Source organism: Cyprinodon variegatus, unplaced genomic scaffold, assembly GCF_000732505.1.
Source record: "Cyprinodon variegatus isolate N-32 unplaced genomic scaffold, C_variegatus-1.0 Scaffold88, whole genome shotgun sequence".
NCBI classification, from domain to species: domain Eukaryota; kingdom Metazoa; phylum Chordata; class Actinopteri; order Cyprinodontiformes; family Cyprinodontidae; genus Cyprinodon; species Cyprinodon variegatus.
In genome coordinates, this window is record NW_015150541.1 from 1171011 (window position 1) to 1194331 (window position 23321).

The window sequence follows — 23321 nt, forward strand, 5'->3', positions numbered from 1 at the left end:
CTGCCTCGTTCGCTTCATCACTTTACTTGGTTGTTACAATCCCAGCGCCTGGATGAATGATAGTTTGAGACAATCTCCAAACTCACATATAATAAAGTCCCATTTCCTGAGGGGAACAATGAATTCTGTCAGTAGCTGGTATTAAACTAAAGTTTCCCCACTTCTTTACCGAAACTTGACTGGATTTAACAATCATTTTATATTCATCCCATCATCAATGAGAGACAGTAAAAACATAACTATACTTTAAAAAAGATAAAAGACTGAGGTCTTTTTTTCCCCTCATCTAGCAAAGTAGAAATTGAATTGGAAATATCTGTAAATACAGAAGAAATAAAATAAATATATGCACAGATAGAGATGTTATGAACTTAAAAAGATCAGAAAACCGTATAAGATGCTTTACATCTAAAATTTAACTTTCAAGCTGCAGCATATGTAAAATCCTCCATCTGTGAGTGCAGAATCACAGACAGACGCCATAGGTGGTGTAGGATCCAAGAGAAGCTCCTACTCTCTTCATGTCTGTTATGTAATACGCAGACAGGTTGCTTTAAATAGCTGCTAGGGGGCCACAGTTCAGTCTAACACGTAGACACAGACATGTGGCTTGGGACATCATTTTATTACATTTTCAATCATGTGCAATGGAAAAAGGAAACATGTCTACCCTTTGAACACTTTTAGGCGATGCCACAGCTTTAAAGTGGTATGATTGTGACATTTTATCCTGCTATATGCTAATACCCCTAAATAAAATTAATTGCAGCCGACTTTTAAAAAGGTATCACAATTAGCAAAAACCCTCCACATGTAGTTTTATTGCAGTATAGGTGCAGGTGTACTGTAAGGGATCCATGCAGGCTTTTAGCTTGCAATGCATATGGGCGTATATACGGCCTTTAAATAAATGACAAATTATATGCCCTGTTTTCCCCCAGTAAACTTTTCTGAAATTATCAAAATTTCACAAGCAGCAGATGCAGGAGTTCTAAAAATTGAACTTTTTCTGCTGGATGCGCCACATCAACCAATCAGAGAAGCTGATCTTTAAGCTCGCAGGGAGACAGAGACAGCACTGCTGATGCCAAGCGCTATGATTACTCCACTGAAGCAGTTTACTAATGCTTAAATTACTTAATATGTCGAAACCTACCGGCAAAATATGTTCGCTTTTATTACTCTGGGGATTCCAGTTTGTATACCAGAAAAATGCTAACTTCCACACGCAAGGAAAAGTAAGGGAAAAATCGCCAAGAAGCGCCTCGGTCTGAGGCAGATGTTGCTGGATTCACAGTAACAGCGCACAACCACTATGTGGGTATCTAAGTTCCTCAGACAGCAAAATAATATTTTAGTTCAGGATCATAACCTTGATGAACTTTCATGAACACAGGGACAGCAGAAGCATCAGACGCATCTGGACACACTGTACTGGATGCACGTCTAACCTTAATGCATACAAGCATAAAAAAAACCTTAATGCATACAAGCATAAAAAATGCATTTTTTATGCATACAAGCATAAAAAATGCATACAAGCACAAAGCCTAAAGATGTGATGAACCAAGGTGTACACCCTATGAAATATTCCTAGTTAAAGGGAAACACCATTTTTTTTTTTTTTTGGATTGGCCCCTTGATTTTACGTTATTAAATCATGTTCTACTCACCCATATGAGTTTTGTGTCATTTGGAGCCGTTTTGAAGATATTCCGTTTATATCAAAGGTTATATCCTAAGATAAGTAACGTCTTCCTATGGGCAACGACTTGAAATCACAAACTAAACTGTTCATAATTTATTCTTTATGGTACGCCAGCATTTATAACATGTAGGCGAATCACTGTCCCCCAGACATCCGCGGTTATATTACTTATATTTATATGTTTTAATAACGGAGCGAAGTGTGTATGCTGTCATCCGCTCGCCGGACTGGAGTTGTGACAGGAAGCCGGGGCCATAGGCGGCTACGCTCTACCCCTTCTATTCGTTCGACGAGCTAATCTGAATCGTTCAATTCCATTTCGAGAGCGAGATCATCTGTGGTAGTAGCACTAGACATCTTCCAGGCATGTGAGTAAAACTAGCAGCAGTTCAGCTGACAGGAAGAATGAACTGTAGCTGGCGCGCGTGGATGACATCATACACGCGCCGCTTCGTTTTTAAAAGATATAAATATAAAAAAAATATAACAGCAGATGTCTGGGGGACAGTGATACGCCTACATGTTATGAATGGCGTACCATAAATGATAAATTAAGAACAGTTTAGTTTGTGCCTTCAAGTTCTTGATCATAGGAAGACGTTACTTGGATATAACCTAACCGAATATCTCCAGAACAGCTCCAAATGGCACAAAACTCATATGGATGAGCAGAACATGATGCAATAACATAAAATCAAGGGACCAATGCAGCGATGGCAGAAGTACTCACTTTCCGTACTTGAGTAAAAGTACAGATACTTGTGTTAAAAAATACTCTGGTAAAAGTGGAAGTACTGATTAAACTTCTTTACTGAAGTAAAAGTAACAAAGTACAGGCTTGTAAATTTACTTAAAGTATAAAAGTAAAAGTAGAAACCACTTTTTTCATGCTGTTGCCTACATTTTAAATGGATGTCTGCCAATAGGACTAGATCTCCGTTGTGTTCATTTTCAATCATCTCGTCGTCCATACTACTATGCTAACGCTAACGCCACCAAGCTGCAATGATTTGCCGTGAATGAGTACCGCCGAATCTGTCGATTCATCTTGTAGTGGTGCGTCAAATGCAATGTAGATTCCCATCCAATAGGCTCTATGCAAAGCTCCACTACTTCCTGAATTTAATGCAGCTCCTTTGTTTCCTGTCTTTCATGATTGGATGCACTGATTAATCCAGGTGTGTATGACCTAAGTAACTGGCCAGACACACCTGGATTAATCAGTTCGTCCAGTAATGAAAGACAGGAAACAAAGGAGCTGCTTTAAATTCAGGAAGTAGTGGAGCTGTGCATAGAGCTCATTAGATTGAATTTGGTATTGATGACGTGAAAAATAATAACGGTAACTCCATTGAAATGATTCAAAACTAAAGTAACGAGCCAATTTTTAAAAATGTAAGGAGTAGAAAGTACAGATATTTGTGTAAAAATGTAAGGAGTAGAAGTAAAAAGTCGCCATAAAAATAAGTAGTAAAGTAAAGTAAAAATATCAGAAAAATCTACTTGAGTACAGTAACGAAGTGTTTGTACTTCGTTACTTCGCATCTCTGGACCAATGTAAAAAAAATGGCATTTCCCTTTAAAAGCCTGGCCTCAAGGGTTGTGACAGAGAACATTGGAGAACAAATTGTGCCGGGAATACAACGGAGAACAGATGTGTCAGGGAGAAACATGCTCAGGTTGGTCTCTGTAGCACAAAAATAGACGTTGACATCTACCACCATCCAAGCAACGAAACAAGGCATGGCCTCTGCCCACCCAAACTGAGGGGCCCAAAGGGGAGCAGTCAGAGAAGAAGCAAAAAAAAATGGAACTCAGGATTTTGGTAGGAAACCAGAGTGCCGACAAGCCTCAGCTCGATTTCAAACCAGCGACCTTCTACCAAGCAGCCTGTGTAGCCCATTTACACTAATCATACAATTCTTTAAATTGTGTTCAAATTATATCACAGATACCATCATTTACAATTTCTAGAACACATTTCTGGCAATAATAAGATGGATAAAATGTCACACTGAGTAAGCATGGTATTTACACTTACATGGAGGTAAAAACCTGTCATTTTCAGTTGTCACTTTACTACCAAGTGGTAAACATGGGAAAATTACACCTCATTACCTCCTCTCCCACACAGTGACCCTTCCTTTCAGCTAAATGCCCACAGCTTCCCAAATCAACCATATCCATGTATAATGATGGGTTATCATGAATGTTCACAAATCATTCTTCAAAAGACAATGGAGAAACGACATGCAGAAAAAAGGATTGTTCTGGAAAATGTTACCCTCCAAAGTAGGTTTAGTCAAACGAAATGTTGGAACAGAAACTGCCTTTTAAAGGTTGCTGTGTCCCCACACACACACACACACACACACACACATTCACACATTGTCAACTGGGGCCATGGTCAGCAATTCAAGCACTGAAATAATTTAAAATCCACTTCTTCTTTTTTTTTATTTCTGTGTGTCAACCTGCGTGTTAAAAGGAGGAGGGAGCACGATTACTATTCAAAGCTTTTAAATGAATTTAAAAACAGTTACTTTAGTGCATTTGCAATTCAATCGCTACGTCTAGGATTAATGCAGAAAATGCCATTTGCATTCCTGCTCTGCGCTGAGCCGAGCCGAACGGAGCGGCACACACTGATGCACACTGAGGATCACAGGAGCAGCTAATTTATGTGTTCGTCTGCAAAATTATCATTCATGATCACCTGTACGGCAACTTTGTTTGCAGGAGCTTGGAGAGAAACTCACTTCCACGGACATGTGGTCTACAGTTTACCGTGCAGAAAATATCAGCTGGTGCTGTGTATGGAGCAGCAGGGTGCACCGGTTTGACGCCGCTGTGAGACCTCCTGCTGTTTGACACTTTCCTCTGAGGCTGTAGCATGTTTTCATGATGCAACATGCATGTTAGCTGGGAGACTAACGGAGCCCTGTCCGCTCCAAGAAACAGAACCAGCTTAAGTGCTGATATTTTGTTACTGGAATCTTGATCATTAAAAAAATTCTCTTTCCAGACTTGTTTTATCTGCTATCCCTCCTTTTTTGCCTTCCTCTCTCTCTTCACCTCTCGCAGCATCGGCCCCTCCGTCTGTGTTAGTCACAGAATAATGAGTTTCTCATCCTCCTGCAGTGAGCCGCACTCACTGCTGTTACTCGAGACCTCTTTTGATATAGATTCAGCTTACATCAGTTACATCTATTATTGTTGGGATCTCTTGAATCTTCATCTTCTCGTTAAAATCAATCATCGTTGAAAGCTTAAAGTTCATTTTGTTTCTTTGAAACGAGTCAGATGGGTTATTTTTACCTGTGGAGCAAAAGAGTCTTTTTTCAGACAAAAACTCTTATCAAAACACTCCAAGTTTCCTGCAGATCAAACACAGTTCGGTTTCATACCAATTCATGACTTCAATGTCCACGTGAGATGTTACCGTATGAAGTCAGCTTTGCTAAATGGGAAACAAGAAAATCTGCATTTGCAGAATATGATCTCTTCAACCCTTAAGCCATACATTGGAAATGACCATGTGGGCATTTGCCTTCAAGTTCTACCTCCATAGTAACAGAGATTAAATTAGCACTGCAGTGAAATGAAGGTATGATGTCTGGTATGCAGGCTACAATATCCTGTTTGCTCTCAGCTACTGGCTCTGAATTCATATGCTTCTGGTAAACAGAAGAACTCTCCTCTCAAAGTTCTTTTGATGACTTTTGTGAGATATGAGTTTTGGTGTGTCTCTGCAATCTGCTGATTCGTATCTTCTTTATAACTTTTCTAAAGTAAAGATAAAAAGAAGCCAATGTGTAAGAAACGGATGCTTTGCAAAAGTATCCGTATCAAACCCATCTGCTTCACTATAAATGGGCCTTTTTTGGTCTGTTGTTTACAAAATAGCTCCAGTTTTGTCAGGCTGGATGGAGGTTGTCTTCTTCTATAGCATATTTAAATTCTTTCTATAGATTGTCAGTTTTTGAATGAGTCATTCTGACAAATGAACATTGTTGTTCTGCTGGAAGGTTAAACTCCAACCTAGACTTGAAGGTATCTAGTGGAGGACAAAAGTCACTTTTTCAATAACTCTGCATGCGGGGATGCTAAAACTGCTCTTTAGACAATACGTTAAATAATCTCCCAAATTCACTTAGGTCTTATACGTATCTTCTGAAGTCTTCTACTCCTTATATATTTGAGAGACGGTATGCTTCTTGCGACTCTCAGTCAATTTCCAAAGTATACAGTATGCTGAGAAGGTTGGAACCAAATGTGGCTGAAACAGAAGCTCAGAGGAAACATAAATACTAGAAATGTGTATTTGAACCAAGAGTTGATCCTGGGGGATCTTTAAGCCGAAAGATCGTCCACAATGTCTTTAAGACTTTTTGCATTTTCTTCTAGGACTAAACTATATCACCTCATCTTCCGTAAACATCACTTTTATTTTGCTTTCAGGAGAAGACAAAACCCGACGGCGTAATTCCATTCAATTCAGTTTATTTATACAGCGCCAATTCACAACACATGTGATCTCAAGGCACTTTACAGAGATAATTCAACAAGATCATACAGTCAAATTGATTCAAACTTTCTATCTAAGTAAAACCAGCTGATTGCATAAAACCACTGACTCGAAGGCAATCCCTCCCACCAAGCATGCTTGTAGCAACAGTGGAGAGAAAAACTCCTGTTTAATAGGAAGAAACCTCGGCTATCAGCCGAGGCTGACTGGGTTTCAAGGAGACAGAAGCAGAGATACAGAAATAAGCAGAGATACAAAAGGCAACTGTCTACCAGCTCCACAGGCGGCCCCGTCTAGGAAATACATATCTAGGCAGGTGAGCTCCGAGCCAGCTCCCACGTCAGAGGATGAAAGAGCACATCCAGCCAATCAGAGGCAGAGAAACAGGTCTAGACTTAAGACAACTTTTATTGTCATTTTGTATGCACAGATTGTATACAAAATGAAATTTTGTTTTGCACAGCTTTTTATTACCTATTGTGCAATAATGCAGTGTTTTGGTTTGGTGTTGTCAGTGTGATGCAGAGTCTGTGACATGATTTAGAGTTTTCTCAATAGTTCAGCCGTCTGATGGCGGTGGGGAAGAAGCTGTTTCGGAATCTGCTGGACCTACATTGAATGCTGTGAAGCCTCTTCCCAGAGGGCAGCAGGGTGGGGGTATAAATGGTCATTGGTTATGTTACAGGCTCAGGACATGCAACACTGAAATGTCTTTTATGGAGGGTAGATGAGCTCCAATGAACTTCTCTGCTGTTCTCACTGCTATTCTCACCTTCTTCCAGTCTGCAACGCTGCATCCTCTATAGTACACCACACTACACAGCTGGTCCGAACACTCTCCATGGTGCTTCTGTAGAAGGTCGTGAAGATTGGTGGGAGCAGGTGGGCTCTCCTCGTCCTCCGCAGGAAGTAAATGTGCTTTTGTGCCCTTTTAAACAGTTAAGTGGTGTTTACAGTCCAGGTGAGGTTGTCTGTGATGTGCACCCCCAGGAATTTGGCGCTGATGGCCACCTCTGTATCTGAGCTGTTAATGAGCATGGAACATGGTTTGGCCGGTTCTTCCTGAAGTCAACGATCATTACCTTCGCCTTCTCTACATTCATGATCAGACTGTTATCTTTGCACTGCTCCACCCCCTCTCTGTAGTCCTTACTGTGGTTGTCTCTGATGAGGCCCACCACCGTCTCTGAAAAACACTGTCTCTACACTGAAAAACAGGCAAAGTTCCAACATCTATGAACGAAGGTGTTGATGGCAGCAGCACATCTGATACTTCTCTCTGGTATGATGTCACAGCCAAACAGGAACAGACCAGATGAAGCTACTATGAGAACATTTAGAGAGCATTAGGTCAGAGATTGAGCTGACTTCAGAGTGGGAGAATAGACATAGAATGAAGTTGAATGATAAAAAAGGGTCCCTATGCCCTCCGGCAGTCTAAGCCTATAGCAGCATAACTATGGATACTCTGGATAACCTGCTACTACTATAATTTTTCATGTTTTGTCTGATGCAATTGAAAGTCTTTTTACATGTAGGCCAAACAGCTTGCATTGTTTTTTTAACAGTAAAACAATTCCCCAACTATGAAATAACAACCATCTTCTAAAATGTTAGCTTCTAAGACACTAAGACTAACAAGTAATAACAGTAGTCATGTCTGTATGCATTTTTATCTTCTATAAGTAAAAGAGGTCTAGGTTAAAATATTAAATAAGTCTCAATTTAAAGCTCCTAAAAGAAGACCATTGATCATATTTTTCATGTTATGATCCATGTTTTTTATGGCAGTTCGTACTTTTCAGATCTGTGAGTTCTGCTCATTTATATGAATATTGCTGATCAGTCAGGCCCACATCAAACATCTCCTCTTTTATTCCCAGGTGGGTCAGTTCTAGAGCCAGCGGGCTGCTGGAGGCATTGAAAAAGTTTAAACAATTTTTGACCAAAGGAAAAGATCCAATGAACCCATTTGAGAGAAAGATGGCTGCCCACTAAAGAGGGAAATGCATCTGAACTAATGTCTGGTTTAGCATCTGTTAGCGGCATGAAAAAGTTTCTGTTCCTATCGATCATTACAGCTGATACAACAGCTTATTAGTCATGATTGCATCACTTCATGTAAATGAACTATTGGCCAAGTTCGAGATTAAGACAAGATAAACTTAACTAACTTCTGAAATCTTGTCATGGTTAGACTCCGTCATTGCAGGGTTTTTCTAAAAGCACAGACCTTTGACTTTCAATAATTTCAATCACACACAGTAGGATATGACTGTAGTTTAGGCCTGTAAACTACTGTAGGCCTGTAAATAAAGATTTTAATGTAGATTTAAAACAGAATTTCCTTTTAATATTAGAAATATTTTCTTTATATATTATTTAAAGAGTAACATGAATTGGCATACAGTAAAGGAACTAACCGTGTGAATTTAGAGATTAACAGATGTAAACAAAGACTTTGAGATTAAATAAATATCACATTAATAAACTCACTGAAAAACTAAAATAGAATAATCCATTATTAATGGATGTAAGACTCTTCTATTACTTTTCCAAGAAGCTAATAGATAACCTTTGATCAGTATTTCTATATAATATATAGCAGTCTATAAGCATGCATGCAAGGACAGTGGGGAAGAAAAACTCCCTTTTAACAGAAAGAAACCTCCAGCAGAATCCAGTGCAGTGTGAACGGACTTCTGCTGAGACTAACTGGGGGTTCAAGAAGACAGAAGCAGTCACACAAAAGAAACAGGAGTACTGATCTTTCAGAACTTTTGATGTTACAAACGGTAGCGCTAAACTAGGTCCAAACAGTAGGTGGCTCTGTCTAGGAAATAAACATTGAAGTAGAGGAGCTCTGAGTCGGTATTCATGTAAAAATTACGAAAGAGAGCACATATAGTTAGTCACAGTCAAAGCTGAGACAAAAGCTATCTCCAGGAAAGAAATCGGACTAAAAACTGAACAATACACTATCATCTATAATGAAAAGCTGATGTCTCCAGTGAAGATGGTGTCACAGCTAAACAAATTAAGCCACTAAGTGCAAAAAAGAGACATAAAGTTAAGGGTCGTATTAACAAATAATGCAGAAAGGAGACGTAACATTAACCAGAATAATGAAAAGTTGTCCTAATGTCCTCCACCAGCCTTAGCCTATAGCAGCATGACATTGTAGATTAGGATACATTTAGACATTCTTACTATAGGCTTTATCAAAATGGAATGATTTAACTCTAGTCCTAAAAGTAATCAGGGTGTCTGCCTCGAGAATCTAGAATTTTATAAGTTTAAATTAAATGTTAAAATATTTAAAGTTAACTATTAGATATTGTGTTAAACTGACATTAAAATATTTGAATTACAGTAAATTGGCTTTAATGGCTGACTAGGAAGCCTGAGTGTTATAAGAAAACATGTATTTTAGTCAGCGATTGAATATTGACTTGACCTTGACTTCAACATCTTCCGATGTGACTTGTATATTTGCCAGGGAATTATAAAATGCATTAAACTAACCTCTTGAAGAAAAGGGACTCGACTATCTTGAAGGACTTGAAACTAATGTTAGCCCTTTCCTCCCCCAAAAGACTTGAGACCTAATTTGGAGTTGTATATTAAACATGTTAACCTGGACTTGGAAGAAATCACTTAATAATTTCACTGGTATTTTCCTTCAAAGAGTTGAGACTTGAGTTAATCATGTACATGCTAGGGATAAGATCGAGTATAAAAACTTGTGAACATTTCTGAGTTCCGGCTGCAAGTAAAGTATTAAAGTTTCAGTAAATATTCAGTTTCTTTGCTCCTGCTTCTTGGATTACAATAACCATGGCCCCAAACAATAAACTATCCTGTATGAGGTATCTCCCTTTAGGGTGAAAGAAAAGAACATGTCTTGGCAAGCAGTTACGGGAGATCCTACTTATGCAAATGATCACAGAACGTTACCTTTCGGAGACAAGCAGACAGTGTTTAGTGGAACCCAGCCCCAAAGTCTCAGTTATGCGTTATCTTATCAGCAAAATCATAAAAATACCGGGAAGTCTGATGGTGGTTGCCAGATGTCTTGCTGGTTATGGCCATGAAGCTGATTGCAGGGTGATTTTTGCATGAGTGTGTTAAGATATAAAGGCTCCCCGCTCTCTGCTGCGTCTGCACACATGAACACCAGAACGTCTGCGGTTCCTCAGTGGAATCAAATGAAAATACATACAGTAGGTGGTTTATCTTTTCTACTGCTTAACACACTGAGATTGGAAAAAAGGGACAGGTAGAAAGCTCAGTATTTAGAGATGTCCCTGAAAACATGAAAGCCGACAACAAACTTTACTTTGATTTAACAGAGACCACTATAATCCTCAAATTAAAAAGGGAATATAACTACTGGACAAAGTTAGGTGCCACAATGATTTCAAACCATCTTCCCCCTTTAAGAAGGAGAGGAAAACATTGGATGCCTTTCCAGGAGTGATGAATGGGGCCTTTCCATTGAGCTTCCAAAATAAAGGAGAAAAATAACATGGGTGTGTGAGGAACTCTGCGTGAATGAATTGTTTTGGCTGAGATCCAGAGTGTTCCTCCAGCAGAGCCAGTTAAAACACAGATAGTGGCATTGCTCATTGTTCTGTGTGTGTATGTGTGGTGGTAGTGGTGGTGGTGGGGATATCCGCCCCAGAGCTCAGATTTGTGCTCACAGGACAAAAGCAGGGAAATTAAATAGTAAAACAAGCTGGGATGGGAGTGAGGATGTGTCATCCTGCTTGGGTTGAGGCGATGTGATGGCGGGTTACACAGGGTTGGCGACATGTCCTTGGGGAGATGAGCTGAAATTTAATAAGAACCTTCACAAGTTCAGACAAGTACTGTAATCTGCACTGACTACAAAAACAGTTGGGTGAACCCCCCTTCAAAACACACACTTCCCTTTAAGATTTTTTTTGTCTTGAAAATGTCTTGTTTACCACTGAGGCTTCTCGGGTGGAGAACAATGTGTCGAAGCATGCAGTTGTCTTGTGTTCCTTTAAAGGTAATGCACAATTCATCAGTTGCAAAGCATCACTCCCCGTTTCCTTTTCTATCAACTTGCCAATAAACTATCCTTATGCCCCCAGTTATTTTGTATCCCTTCATTCCCATGGAAAAGCTATTTGGTTTCACTCTTTCTGTGCAGTTTCAGGTAAAGAGTCCAAATCCCATGAGCCATTATGATCCAATCAGCACTGGTGCCAGAAGCAGGAACCCCTTAGTTTCCTGCTTTCAGTTGTGGAACTGAAAATGATTATATTTTGGGAAAGAAGGGTATATTTTATTCTTTCCTTCTTCATCTTTTTGCCATAACAAAAAAAGTTGAGTAATTTTATATTAATGTGTTGCTATTTTCTTTTGATGCTGTTAAATGCAATGTGTTTTTTGGGGGGTTTGATGTGATGGACCAGAACAAACAGACATATATGCTATATTAAACTGCAAAAAGATATTAAAAAAGATTTAGTGTTCTGTAAAAGCTTCAAAGAGGACTATAATGAACAAACAGCATCTTGATATCAACAGGAACAGAGTACTGTAGATAAGTCTGGGAGAAAGCTGTGAAAACGTATGAAGCAGGGTTAGGTCATAAAGCATGGCCCAAGCTAAATGGATTCCAGTAGAGAACTGGGAGAAAATATGTCAGCTTCAGGGGACCTTTACAGAGTTGTATAAAGTGCATGGTGGAATTTCTGGTTACAGGCGTCCAGAAAATACATGCAGGCAGTGGGGATGCTTGCTGGAAACTTTATGGGAGCCAATGGAAACGTACTGTCTCTTCTGGGAACCAATTCACAGATACCTGGAAAACGTTTTATGGTTTTAATACTTCATATATGGGATACATAAAAAGTAAAAAAAAAAAATAAAAATCAGACAATGCATGATTTTCCTATGGCAGCATGTAAAATTTGAGCTACATCTTGTAGCAGGATGGGTTGCTATATACAGAATATTTATGCATTGAAAAATATGTTTTCACTCGGATGTTTAAAAAGACAGTTTTACTGTACATAGTTTGGTTGGAACTGTCAATATAAGTAAAACCAGTTAATTTATTTTTATGTGAACCACAGATGTACACCACCTACACTTATGTACACCTATAACTTATGTTTGAATGTGTTTCAGTTTCAACTCTACACGGTATCAATCTGGAAAGCCTCGTGTTCGCTAAAGGGAGGGTCATTAAGTACAATTCTTCGAGCTGACTGGGTACCTTTATCCCCTCTCACATTTTTAGCCAATCACAGCAACAGTAGCAGCTGAGATGTGTCACGTTTTTATTGTGTTTCACCATTGGGAGAGTTAACTGATAAATCAAGCTATTACCAAATCCAGTCAAGAGAAAGGCGCAAACATTTTCCTATCCACAATAAGCAAAAACCTCTTCCTTTTTTACTAAGTTTTCTAAAAAGAAATTGAGGGTATTCCAGCTAAAATGGCTGCAGCCATGTTTGTTTTGCTCCAGCCTTCTGCCCCTGGTTGATATGCTGCATTTCATAGATCCGAAAGTTTTCTTTATCAAGGCCAATGCTTTTGCTGGCTCCTGGCAAGATGTATTTTTGGGAGTTTTTGAGAACTCACAAATCTCCAGACAATTCATCTTGCTTGCAAAGTAAGGGTTATGTTACGTTGCACTAGTTTTATTGATTTTTCTTATTGTAGAGATGGAATACTCATTAAATGACACTGTTGCATCCACAGATGCTTTCTCCCAGCTGTTGTTAGAACCATTGCTGCTCCCAAAAGTGTCCTGCAAGTGTTTACAACCAAGCCACTGGTTCCACAGATTCCTAATATGTGTTTCTCATCTGCTAAATTTGTCTAATGATTACTGCTCTGGGAATGTTTGTTAATACAATTATTCCTATTGCAGAGTTCTCCATATTTATCTTTTTCTGTCTTTTAAAGTTGAAAAATTCAAGATTTTTTTGGATGTTTTCTTTCTTCTCTCCTCTTCTGTATAGTACAATTGTACTTCTTTTTCTTAGGTCTACTTCTTTTAGCCACAATTAAACCATAAATTCCGATTTTTTTTTCTTTTCTATTCGATTCTATTCCATGGTATTATTTGAAGTTTGCAATATGTAATGTAGGAGGCCAAGCATACACCTAGAAGATGAAGAAGAGCAAAGGCTTGTAAGGTAATTTTATAATTTTTCGTGCACTAAGACATTGACTTGAACATTCACAGTGAGATATGGTAATGCAGCAAGCCGCAATCAGCAAATTTAGACTTATATTTGGGGCAAGAATGTTAAAAAAAAAGTTCAAATACATTCTCCATACTCCATACCAACCCAAAGACATAAAGATGGTACAATGTTAAAAAAAATTACAATGCAAAAATTGAAATATCATAAATCTTGCTCAAACTTCTCATTCCCATCTTATATAAAGCATCTAAATTCCATTTCTGCATGGAAATCCCAATTTCCAATTTGCTGGGATGGGGTTTCACAGCACAAAACTTCTCCGAAAACCCCTTTTAACAAGCTTGTGTCAAACAATTTTAAATAAGAAAGAAACATATATTGATCATCCTAATTATTCTATAAAAATAAAACACAAATATTTATTTGGGCTATTCAGCTGGATTAATGTATCGCTGCTTTATATCCTCTAAAATCTACTTATTAATTTCACCATCTAGTACATGAAAAAATATTAGTATTCAACAAGCTGATGCATAGTGTTTGAAAGCATCAGTCAATCATAGTGGAAATAAATTGAAGGACACATTCTGTTACCTTTCAGCTGTTGCGCCCCCCATGCCTCACCCTATAGCTGTTCACAGTGAGCTCTCCAGAGATAAGCCTTTCCTTCATGTGCTGTGTCTCAGCACAGATTACATGACCGAGTAGGATTCCCCAAACGACTGCCTCCTCATCCCCTACATTTCCTGGACATAAACAAGGAAGATGCCGGGGAGAGCAAACAGGCTTTCACTGTGCTCTGTATCTTTGTTATCCCATATGGCAGAGCTGTATATTGAACAGGCTTACAATTCACTGAGCCTGAAACGGTTCAACCGACGACGGAAAGAGTCACAGAAATTTGTTGGGAAGAGCTAACAAATAAAAGCTATAAATGGACACAGACTTAACATAGTCACACGATTTTGGAAATGCAGAAGATGACATTACCTTCCCTTTCTGCTAAAGTGAATAGTAAAATCAAATTGCTGCAAAGCAGCTTGCAAAGCTGCTGGAAGTCAAAAGAAAGCAGAAGGTGAAGTTGGAGATGATTCATTTTCTTCCTGGCCAGAGTCAAAATACTTAATTTTTTAGAAAATAACTAACTGGAAAAACTTATTACTTTTTTTTTTATATATATATATAAAAAGACTATTCAGACTAGTCTGAAAGAAACTGTGAGAAATCTAGACCAAAAATGGTCTTGGCTTTTCGCCATTTAGCTGCATTTACAATTGGGGAAGTTTATCTATATACCATATTTTGGCAACAATGCAAGTCAAAGTGCCGTTCATGAACTTAACGAAAGAAAAATAAAACACCAAAAGAAATGTACAGAGCAGTGGCATGATATACAAGTTGGCCAGAAAATGTTGGATTAAAGACCTAATCTAGTTATGTTTCTGTTAACATTATAAATAGAATGTTTATTGAAAAACTATATGTTTTACCCTTGATTTAAATTGACTTAGGATTTCAGCATTTTTACAATTTTTAACGTTACCCATTTGTGGGAGTTTTCCCAGATTATTGGAGCAAATTAACCAGAAGCAGCTTCTCGATGTTTGGTTCTGGCTCTGGGCATGCAGAGCAGATTTGAGCCAGTAGACAGTAGTCGAGTCTGTAATGTATTTTGGTGCTAAACCATTCAGTGATTTATAGACTAACCAAAGCATTTTTTACGTCTATTCTCTCAGAGATGGACAGCCAGTATAATGATTTTGGAACTGGGATAATATGCTCTATTTTCTTAGATTTAGAGAGAGAAGATGACTCATCAGTCCTACTATCGTTGTATAGAACCAGGTCTAGAGATTCATGACATTGCCAGGTGCTTAATATTTTCTAACAAGGGTTTTCCTTTCACTTCTGCAGAGTGCATCTCCTGAGCCTCTAAGCAGAGTTTCAGCTCTTACAGATGTACATATTCACAAAGTCACACCATTCTTTGAGCCATTAGAAAAGACTATGGTATCATGTGAAAAGGAATGAAAATGACATGCTAGCATGATGCTGCCACGGTCTTAGTAGTAATGACTGGCTTGATAGCTCATTCCATTCACCTGCCTAGCTCCACCCAGTTTCTCATCACTGTTCATGTGTGTCACCTGCTCCAGTCTCTATTTCACCTGCCTGCTTCCAGTCATCTGTGCCAGAGTATTTGATCCCTTGAGAATCTTCTATGGCGCATTAGAGTTTTCCGATTATCTGATCCTGACCTGTTCTGCCACTGACCTCTAAGCCTGCCTGTTCCCATTCTGATCCATTTGCCTGACTTGTCTTTGGACTCCTGCTGGATTCTATCTGTGAACCGAACTTTTAACTGCTTCCTGACACTGTCCTGCATTTCCCCTCAGTACCTCTTCGGATCCCTGATCTTCTGGCCCGGACTCCTGTGAACCTCCTCAACGCTGGCTTTGGCTTGCCCTCTGGATGATATTCCCTTCCTTCATCTGCTTGGATCTGACCTCCGGCCAGTTCTTTAGTCTTCTGGGCTTCGAAGTCTGGGCAGGACTCACCACGTCTTGCTGACAGCCGATCAGTTGGAATCTACCTCATCCTCTGGGCACATACTGAACTTAAACACCAGAGGTTCCTGCCTTACAGTAGATGGCCAAGCTGCTCACTGCAGATCTCTCGTCTATTAATAAACTTTTTTTTTTTTTTTTTTTTTAAATATCATGCTGTCTGTCGCCCTGAATACTGGGTTCCCTTTTCTAAACCGTGACAGATACAGCCAGCATGATTAGATTGTAGGCGTCTTTGCACTAGAAGTGTTACCATTGACCATCAAATTACGCAAATGAAATCACTATTGCCAAAGTAAATTTTCAATGACGTGGTTTTTCGGTCGTATCAACATTTTTATGTTTCACAATGCTGCAGTGGAAACCCTTTTTTCAGATCACACGGGTATTGTGATCTGCAGCTGGATCTTACTGCCTTGTAAAAGAATTATTGTAATTTTATTAACTATAATTTTATTTGTTATCTAATGGAAATATTGCAATTGCGAAGCTTTGATATTTCAAATTTAGCAGAATAGCGACATAGTTTTGTGCACATTTGTTTTGGAAACGCAGCTACTGTGGAAGTTTTATGCTCGCTAAGAATATTTGGGAAACTCTCCCTCTCTGTTGCACATAACTGGGGAACTACAAGGTAAAAGATGTCCAAGAAGGAAAAATATATAAAATAGTATGAAAGTGCATTAAAACGTATAGATAGATGGTCCTCTGACACTTTAGACCTATTTGTCGGAGTAACCAGAATACCTATTCTAACATTTACCAATCAGAGGTGAGTAGACCCAAAAACTTTTCTCAAGTAAGAGCAGCACTACTTCATTAAACTTTTACTCAGGTAAAGATAAAATGTTTCCCTCCAAAAAATTACTGAAGGAAGTAAAAAAAGAAACATTTGGTTAAAAGGCAGTTCAAGTATTGAGTAACTAATTTTCTTACTTCTCATCATCGGAATTAATATTCTCAAAATTATGTTAAGTTACACAGCTTATAAATGTATTTTTACAAACTCTATTGTTTCAAAGAATGAAAATAAAATCATACATATATAACAAATATTAAATGAAATTGAAATTGTTTATTAATGGAATGCCCCTTTAGTTGTATCATCTTGGTAATTTGACTGTTTGTGGTGGAAAAAACACTTTCTAAATATATATTTGAAATATATTCTTTGTTTAAGAAATAATCAAATTAATAAAATTCTATTATGTTTATACACTGGAAAAAATCTAAATCTAGACGAGTCATTTTTTTCTTAAAATAGTGCATTTGTTCTTGAATTGAGAAGGTAAAAGAAACATTCTGCCAACGGAACAAGACAATTTATGTTTAAAATAAGAAAACACAATTCCATTGTCTTATTTCAAGTGAATTTTATCTAAATATCTTATTTTAAGAGTAAAAAAACTAATTCCATTGGCAAATCATCTCATTTAACTACTCAAATTAAGGGTAAAAACATTTAATCTAAGACATTTTTACGTATTTCTAGATCGTTTTTCCAGTGTAGAATAGGGTACCTTCCAGTAAGAAGATACAGCACTGTTTGCTTCAATGTCACAGCAGGATCAGCAGATAGAAAATGACATTTAACCGATGACACTTGTGTACAAAAAAGAGGCCTCACTTAAACTGAATGATGTGTATCTATTTTTTGTCTTTTGTTTAGTAAAGTCACTTATGATGGGTCTAGTATCCAAATTTTACTAAAAAGAGAGAGACTTCATCACATTTTTTACTCAAGTGGATTTACTCAAATTGTAATGCACCTAGATGAATGTAACTAGTTACTGCCAGTGGACAGCTCATGCAAGTATGATTTTACCAAACTTCAAAATGATCTTCTTTATCTGATAGCTCATTCTTGAAATGCTTTACTCTGTTTCAATTCTTCTATCTTTGCAATCTAAGGATGTAGAATCCAATTTCTAAGTCTCCACAGAGGTCCTAGTTTTTCCTGTTACCGTGTAAAAACCGACTCAACATGAACAGATTTTGTCTTTGCATATCGCAGCAAATCTAAGACAGTACTTTGGTGAAAACCCTTCCTCCCCCTCTTCCTCCTCTTCCTCCTCCTCCTCTTCCTTGTACTCCTTGTCCTCAGATAACTGCCTCCAGCAGACATTGTCCTGTCTGCACCTGGCACCCAGAGGAATCAAACCATGTTATTCCCAACCTAACACTCACGCCTGCGAACAAACACCAAACTGAGTGTGTGTTTGCAGGCCACTGTGTGTGTACGTATATGTGTGTGATGTGTAGCTGCACACAGCAGCGGTGCAAAATGCAGCGGTGTGTGTGTGTGTAATACTGCATGCGTGCTGGTGCTGAATTATTATTGTGTGCCTGTGAGCTGGTGTTGTCTGTCAATCTTTCCCCTGGTCCCAGTCTGCTCTGGCTGGTTTTATTGAAGCTACAGACAGCATGGGCACACACACAAATACACAGACACACACATGAGCTCAGAGCAGCCGTGATCCCAGGCTGATAGAGACAGACTTGGTGAAGTTGAGCGAACAGCCTGAGGTTGTCTGCAGACCACGGGGAATACGCCCCCGAGTCACGAAAAATACCGGATTGAAAGCCAAAAACTCTGCTAAACCTCCTCTATGCTAATGCTGCCATTCAGCTCCTATCTGACTCCGTCTGCCACTCATCCCATCAACTGCCGTAATCGTTCCCATTTTTTAAGCTTTGCATCCATCTCCCGACCTGAATTTGTTTTGTTTTCTTTGTGAAACACATTCATCCGGCTTCTCCCCCCCCGTTGTGCAACGCTGACATCAGTCTTGCATGAAGAAAACCTATGCATCAGCACTGTAATTTTGTAATCAGAGCAGTGAGGAATACAAATCAGATTGAAAGCAAGGCCGTAATGCATGCAATCCATCAGAACAAGCACGTTGCAGACAAATGATAAACATGCAACTTTGAGGTGATTAATTGTCTGATTAACGGATTGATCCGTCCGGAGTTTCTTTTCTTTCCAGCCTGAAACATGTCAGTGGACTGGTGATTGCGGATTTAAAGCCATATTTCCTGTTTGCTCAGTAAAATCAATTTAAATACAATGACTGTTTAGAAATAAGAACAGCACGACTGATGGACTTTTATTTTCCCTGCAGAGGCATTACGATTTGTGTCTGATTGTAACATTTCATTTTGTTTACGGCTTTTCTTCATTTTACGGCTTTGCGTTGTTGGTTATCAGGTTTTTATAAAGAATTGTAGAACTTCTTGTTGGCAGCTGCTTCTGATCCACAACAACCAAATACCTCTGAAGTATGGCATAGAAGTGAGCTGAATAGAAGTAATAGGTAAACTGACATTACAATCGTTCAGTTGTTTGCTAACACAATTAATCAACCAATCACACTGCAGGAACCTAATCTGTTTAGACACCTTGATATGTAAATGCAGTGAAAACCAAAGCTGTGCATAGAGATGGGAAAGAAAAAGGTTTAAAGTCACTTTATTGGAAGATGAAGAGTGGAAGCAAGTGTGTATAACTGGACATAAACTGACTAACAGTCCAACATGGAAAGAATTTTATTGGAAAATAATCATTAGATATTTCAAAACTCCGACCATTATTTCCAAATTTGATCAAACAAAATCAAATTTGTGCTGGAGACGGTGCAGACTAGTTGGAGATCATACTCATGTCTTTTGGCATTGCCCAAAGATTAAGAAATTCTGGGAGGGAATTAGAGAGGAAATTTTAAATATCTTGCATGCTGTTATTGATTGGAACCCCCGGCTCTTCGTTCTGGGAATTCCACCAAATAATTTAAGTAAAGAAGAACAATACTTATTTGGTATCCTTGTTCTCGTAGCCAAAAAAAAACGATAACAATACACTGTATGTTGGTATAAACCTTCACCCCCTACTGTAAATCAATGGAAAGAGAAACTAGTGAACGTTTATACGATGGAGAAAATAACAGCAAAATTAAACTTGTCCACTGGTTTATTTAAGAAAAGATGGAACCCTTTGAAGACATATTTCCAGTTAATATTGTAGTAAGATAAATGTAAACACACAGGTACATATTTTATAGGCATACTTAACATATATCTCTGTTATGATAAAAATAAAAGTCACTCGAGAAAGACTTTTCCTTTATCTCATACCCCCAAGTAATAAAAAAAATAAAATAAAATAAATATCTACAAAAATCATGGATTTTCAGCTCGTCGACTTGTTTGGTTGTTGTTGCTCAACTGTTTGTATGGCTGTATTAATCATTAATTTTGAATATTGATCTGATAAAATAAAGTCTTTGTTCAAAAAAAAAAAAAGTAACTTTATTGGCTTCGGGAAGATATGACTCGCTGGTCTTTTTTCACAAAATGTATTTCTCAGGTTAACAAAGCAGAGTCCAGAATATAATATCCAGTGAGGAAGAATGTGGATGAAAGTCCTCTGTTTTTATTAGAGGAGTATTGGCTATTTAAAGGTGACGGGAAGCTAACAATGGGTCAAATAATCATTTTTTGCAATAAAAGCATGCAGAATACCAAGTCTGGGGGTTCTGATCCTTTAAGCAGATGGTATATAGCAGCAGAGAACCTTTCAGAAAACAAGAAACTACAAGTAAAACATGAACAGGCTTGGAAGAGAAAAAAAATTAAGTGGTCTGAGTGGTTTATGTTTTTAGCCACAGCTGGTGGTATCGTCCGACCTTAGTGTAAAAGCATGAAATAACTGCTCCACCATATCTTGTTTAGCCTCTAGTTATAAACTGAATATTTCTTTTTTTTCAATCACAGTCTACCTAAATAATGCTGCTGACAATGCCTATTCCTGCATGCTCACATCCCATCCATCTTCTCATGGCTTCTTTCAGCAGGTCAAAGCACCTTGTCACAAAGCTGAGATCATCTCAAACTGGCTTCTTAGACATGAAATTGGAGGAACATGTACTCCAATGACTTCCAGGGTCACTAGATTTAAATCCAGCAGAGCCCCATTAGGATGTGTTGAACCAGGAAATTTACATCATAGATGTGCTTCCATCACCTCTGCAGTGTTGCCATCATGTCAATACGGATCAAAAGGTCAAAGAAACAATCCTGCTGGTTAATCTGTCCCGAAAAGAATTAAAGTGGTTCGGGACAGCAAAACGGAGAGCAACCCGGTGCTAGCAAGCAGTGTCAGCAGTGCATAATAAAGTGGTTGATGTGCAAATATCATCTCCATGATAATTCTGCAGCTTTGACATTTGCTTTCATCTGGGCTAATATAACCCCTCTGAGGCTGAACCGTCAGACATGCTAGCAGTTGAGGCTGGCGCTGCTTTCAAAGCACCTGACTTTAGAGTCATTGATTCATGGACATTGATCGCCAATCCTATCAACTCCTGCAGATATATGATGGTCATTTTGTGCAGCGGGGCAAAGAGAATAATCATACTGATTGCTCTTTCACTCCAAGAGGCGTTTGTTCTCTCTCCTGCATAACTAGCAGCGGCGGGGCTAAACATGAGCTAGAGCGATTGACATTGCACCCCCTCCCTCTCCCCCTGCAGTCAAAATATTGGGCCCATGCTGCCTGGCCCGGCTGTGGCTATCGCAATAAAAGATTGATGAGGCTCTTCAGGTGGATACAAAGCTAAGTGTCTTGTTTATTAATGTGCTGTGATTGGATCCATTAGCTGCCTGTGTAAACTAATCGCCTCATAATGTGTGTTGTCATTTCAGCCTAACTGCTCATAATGTATTCTTCCCCCATCTTTGCAAATGCAGTTATTTTCTAATAGACTCGTGGAAATAATGTTGTGTCAGGAGTAAGGATTTTTTTTTTTTTTTCATTCGGTTCACTGAGCAATGAGCATGTTTCGCATTCACATTGATTACTGACTTTTCTATAAGCTCCAACCGGCTATAATCTCTCATGAGCAGTTGTATGTATAGCAAGGGCAGAGTACAACAAGGTTTGTGCAAATCAAGATGCCACACTGACCCTTTCTTAGTTAAGTCCACCTTGTGGAGCAAAGACTTCCTTATGTGGGTCTTTAGCTTGAAAATTGGGTCAAATCTCAGCTGCATCTTGCACTGATTGCAGACAACATTTCCCTTGCGGTTGACATGACATCAAGAGACACTTCAGCTCAGCAGCAACACTAAGGATGAAGATTATTGACTCATAATAGCACATCTAACAGTACCACTTTCACAAGAGGCTGGCATAGAAAAAAAGAAAAAAGATTAAAACTGCCTGACAGGGCCGTAACTGTATCATAACCACCTTGGCTGACATCCAGCTTGCCATCCTCCGGGATCAATTTCTTCAAAGCATGATGTATCTCCTTTATTCTGCATCTGAGATGCAGAGTTGGTGATGTCTAGGTGCGCTGTGAGACTTTGAAGTGCAAAAGAGTCAAAGTGGGAGATTGATGCCCCACAGCCCGGGTTTCTTCCCGCTGAGGCACACTGACCTCAAGTGAACGGCGAGAATGTGAGCAAATTGAAAAGAATTTTAGTCAGGAACGCCGCAGCTCTGTGTACACACCGGAAAATAAACCTTGTGTAACTACCTGTCAAAATCGATTTGCAATGCCAGTGGGTTTTGATATGGTATCTTTGGCTGTTTTAATGGGCACTTTTTTCTATCCTAATACTACAGAGTTTTAGAGCCTTCTTACTTGTGATTTAGTGTGTAGACCACCACCAAGCAGAGCATACTTGTGAAATCTACAGCAAAGGAAACCTGGTTTGAATCTTTTTTTTTTCTGCAAAAAAATCACCCAGTTAATGCTTTTTAGAACTGCAGATTGCATTTGAGTTGCAAGTCAAAGGGGATAAACTTCTAAGAGTTTTGCACATCTGAAGGCTGAGACTGTCCATTACTTATTTCTGAAATAGCTTAAGCTCAGTCAGACTTGTTGTCTGTTTTTGAACATCAATTTTTCAATTTCGCAAACTATTAAAAAAAAAAAAAAGGACATATCATGAAACGTTAAGTCTATCATGTCGTTAAAGCATGCAGGAATCCTTCAGATGCAACCCTATCCTGCATAGTTTGTTATTTGGAATCAATAGTGTAAAATTGACATTGTCCTTTAAAATAAGAGAAGCTGAAACATAATTTTTCTATGGGAACTGAAATTAAAGGAAGAAATGTAATAGTCTTAAGGCTTGCAGGTTTTTTTTTAGTTTTTTTTTTAGCTTTATCCAGCTTTCAATGGACTGTGATAAGGCGTTTTCTTTCCTATCTGTCATGATCTGGCCTGTTTGCTCCTCTTTAATTAGTCATTCCTTTCACCTGTCGTTTTCCCTCCCTGCCTCAATTATAATTTATTCCTCTCACCTGTTTCCTCTGG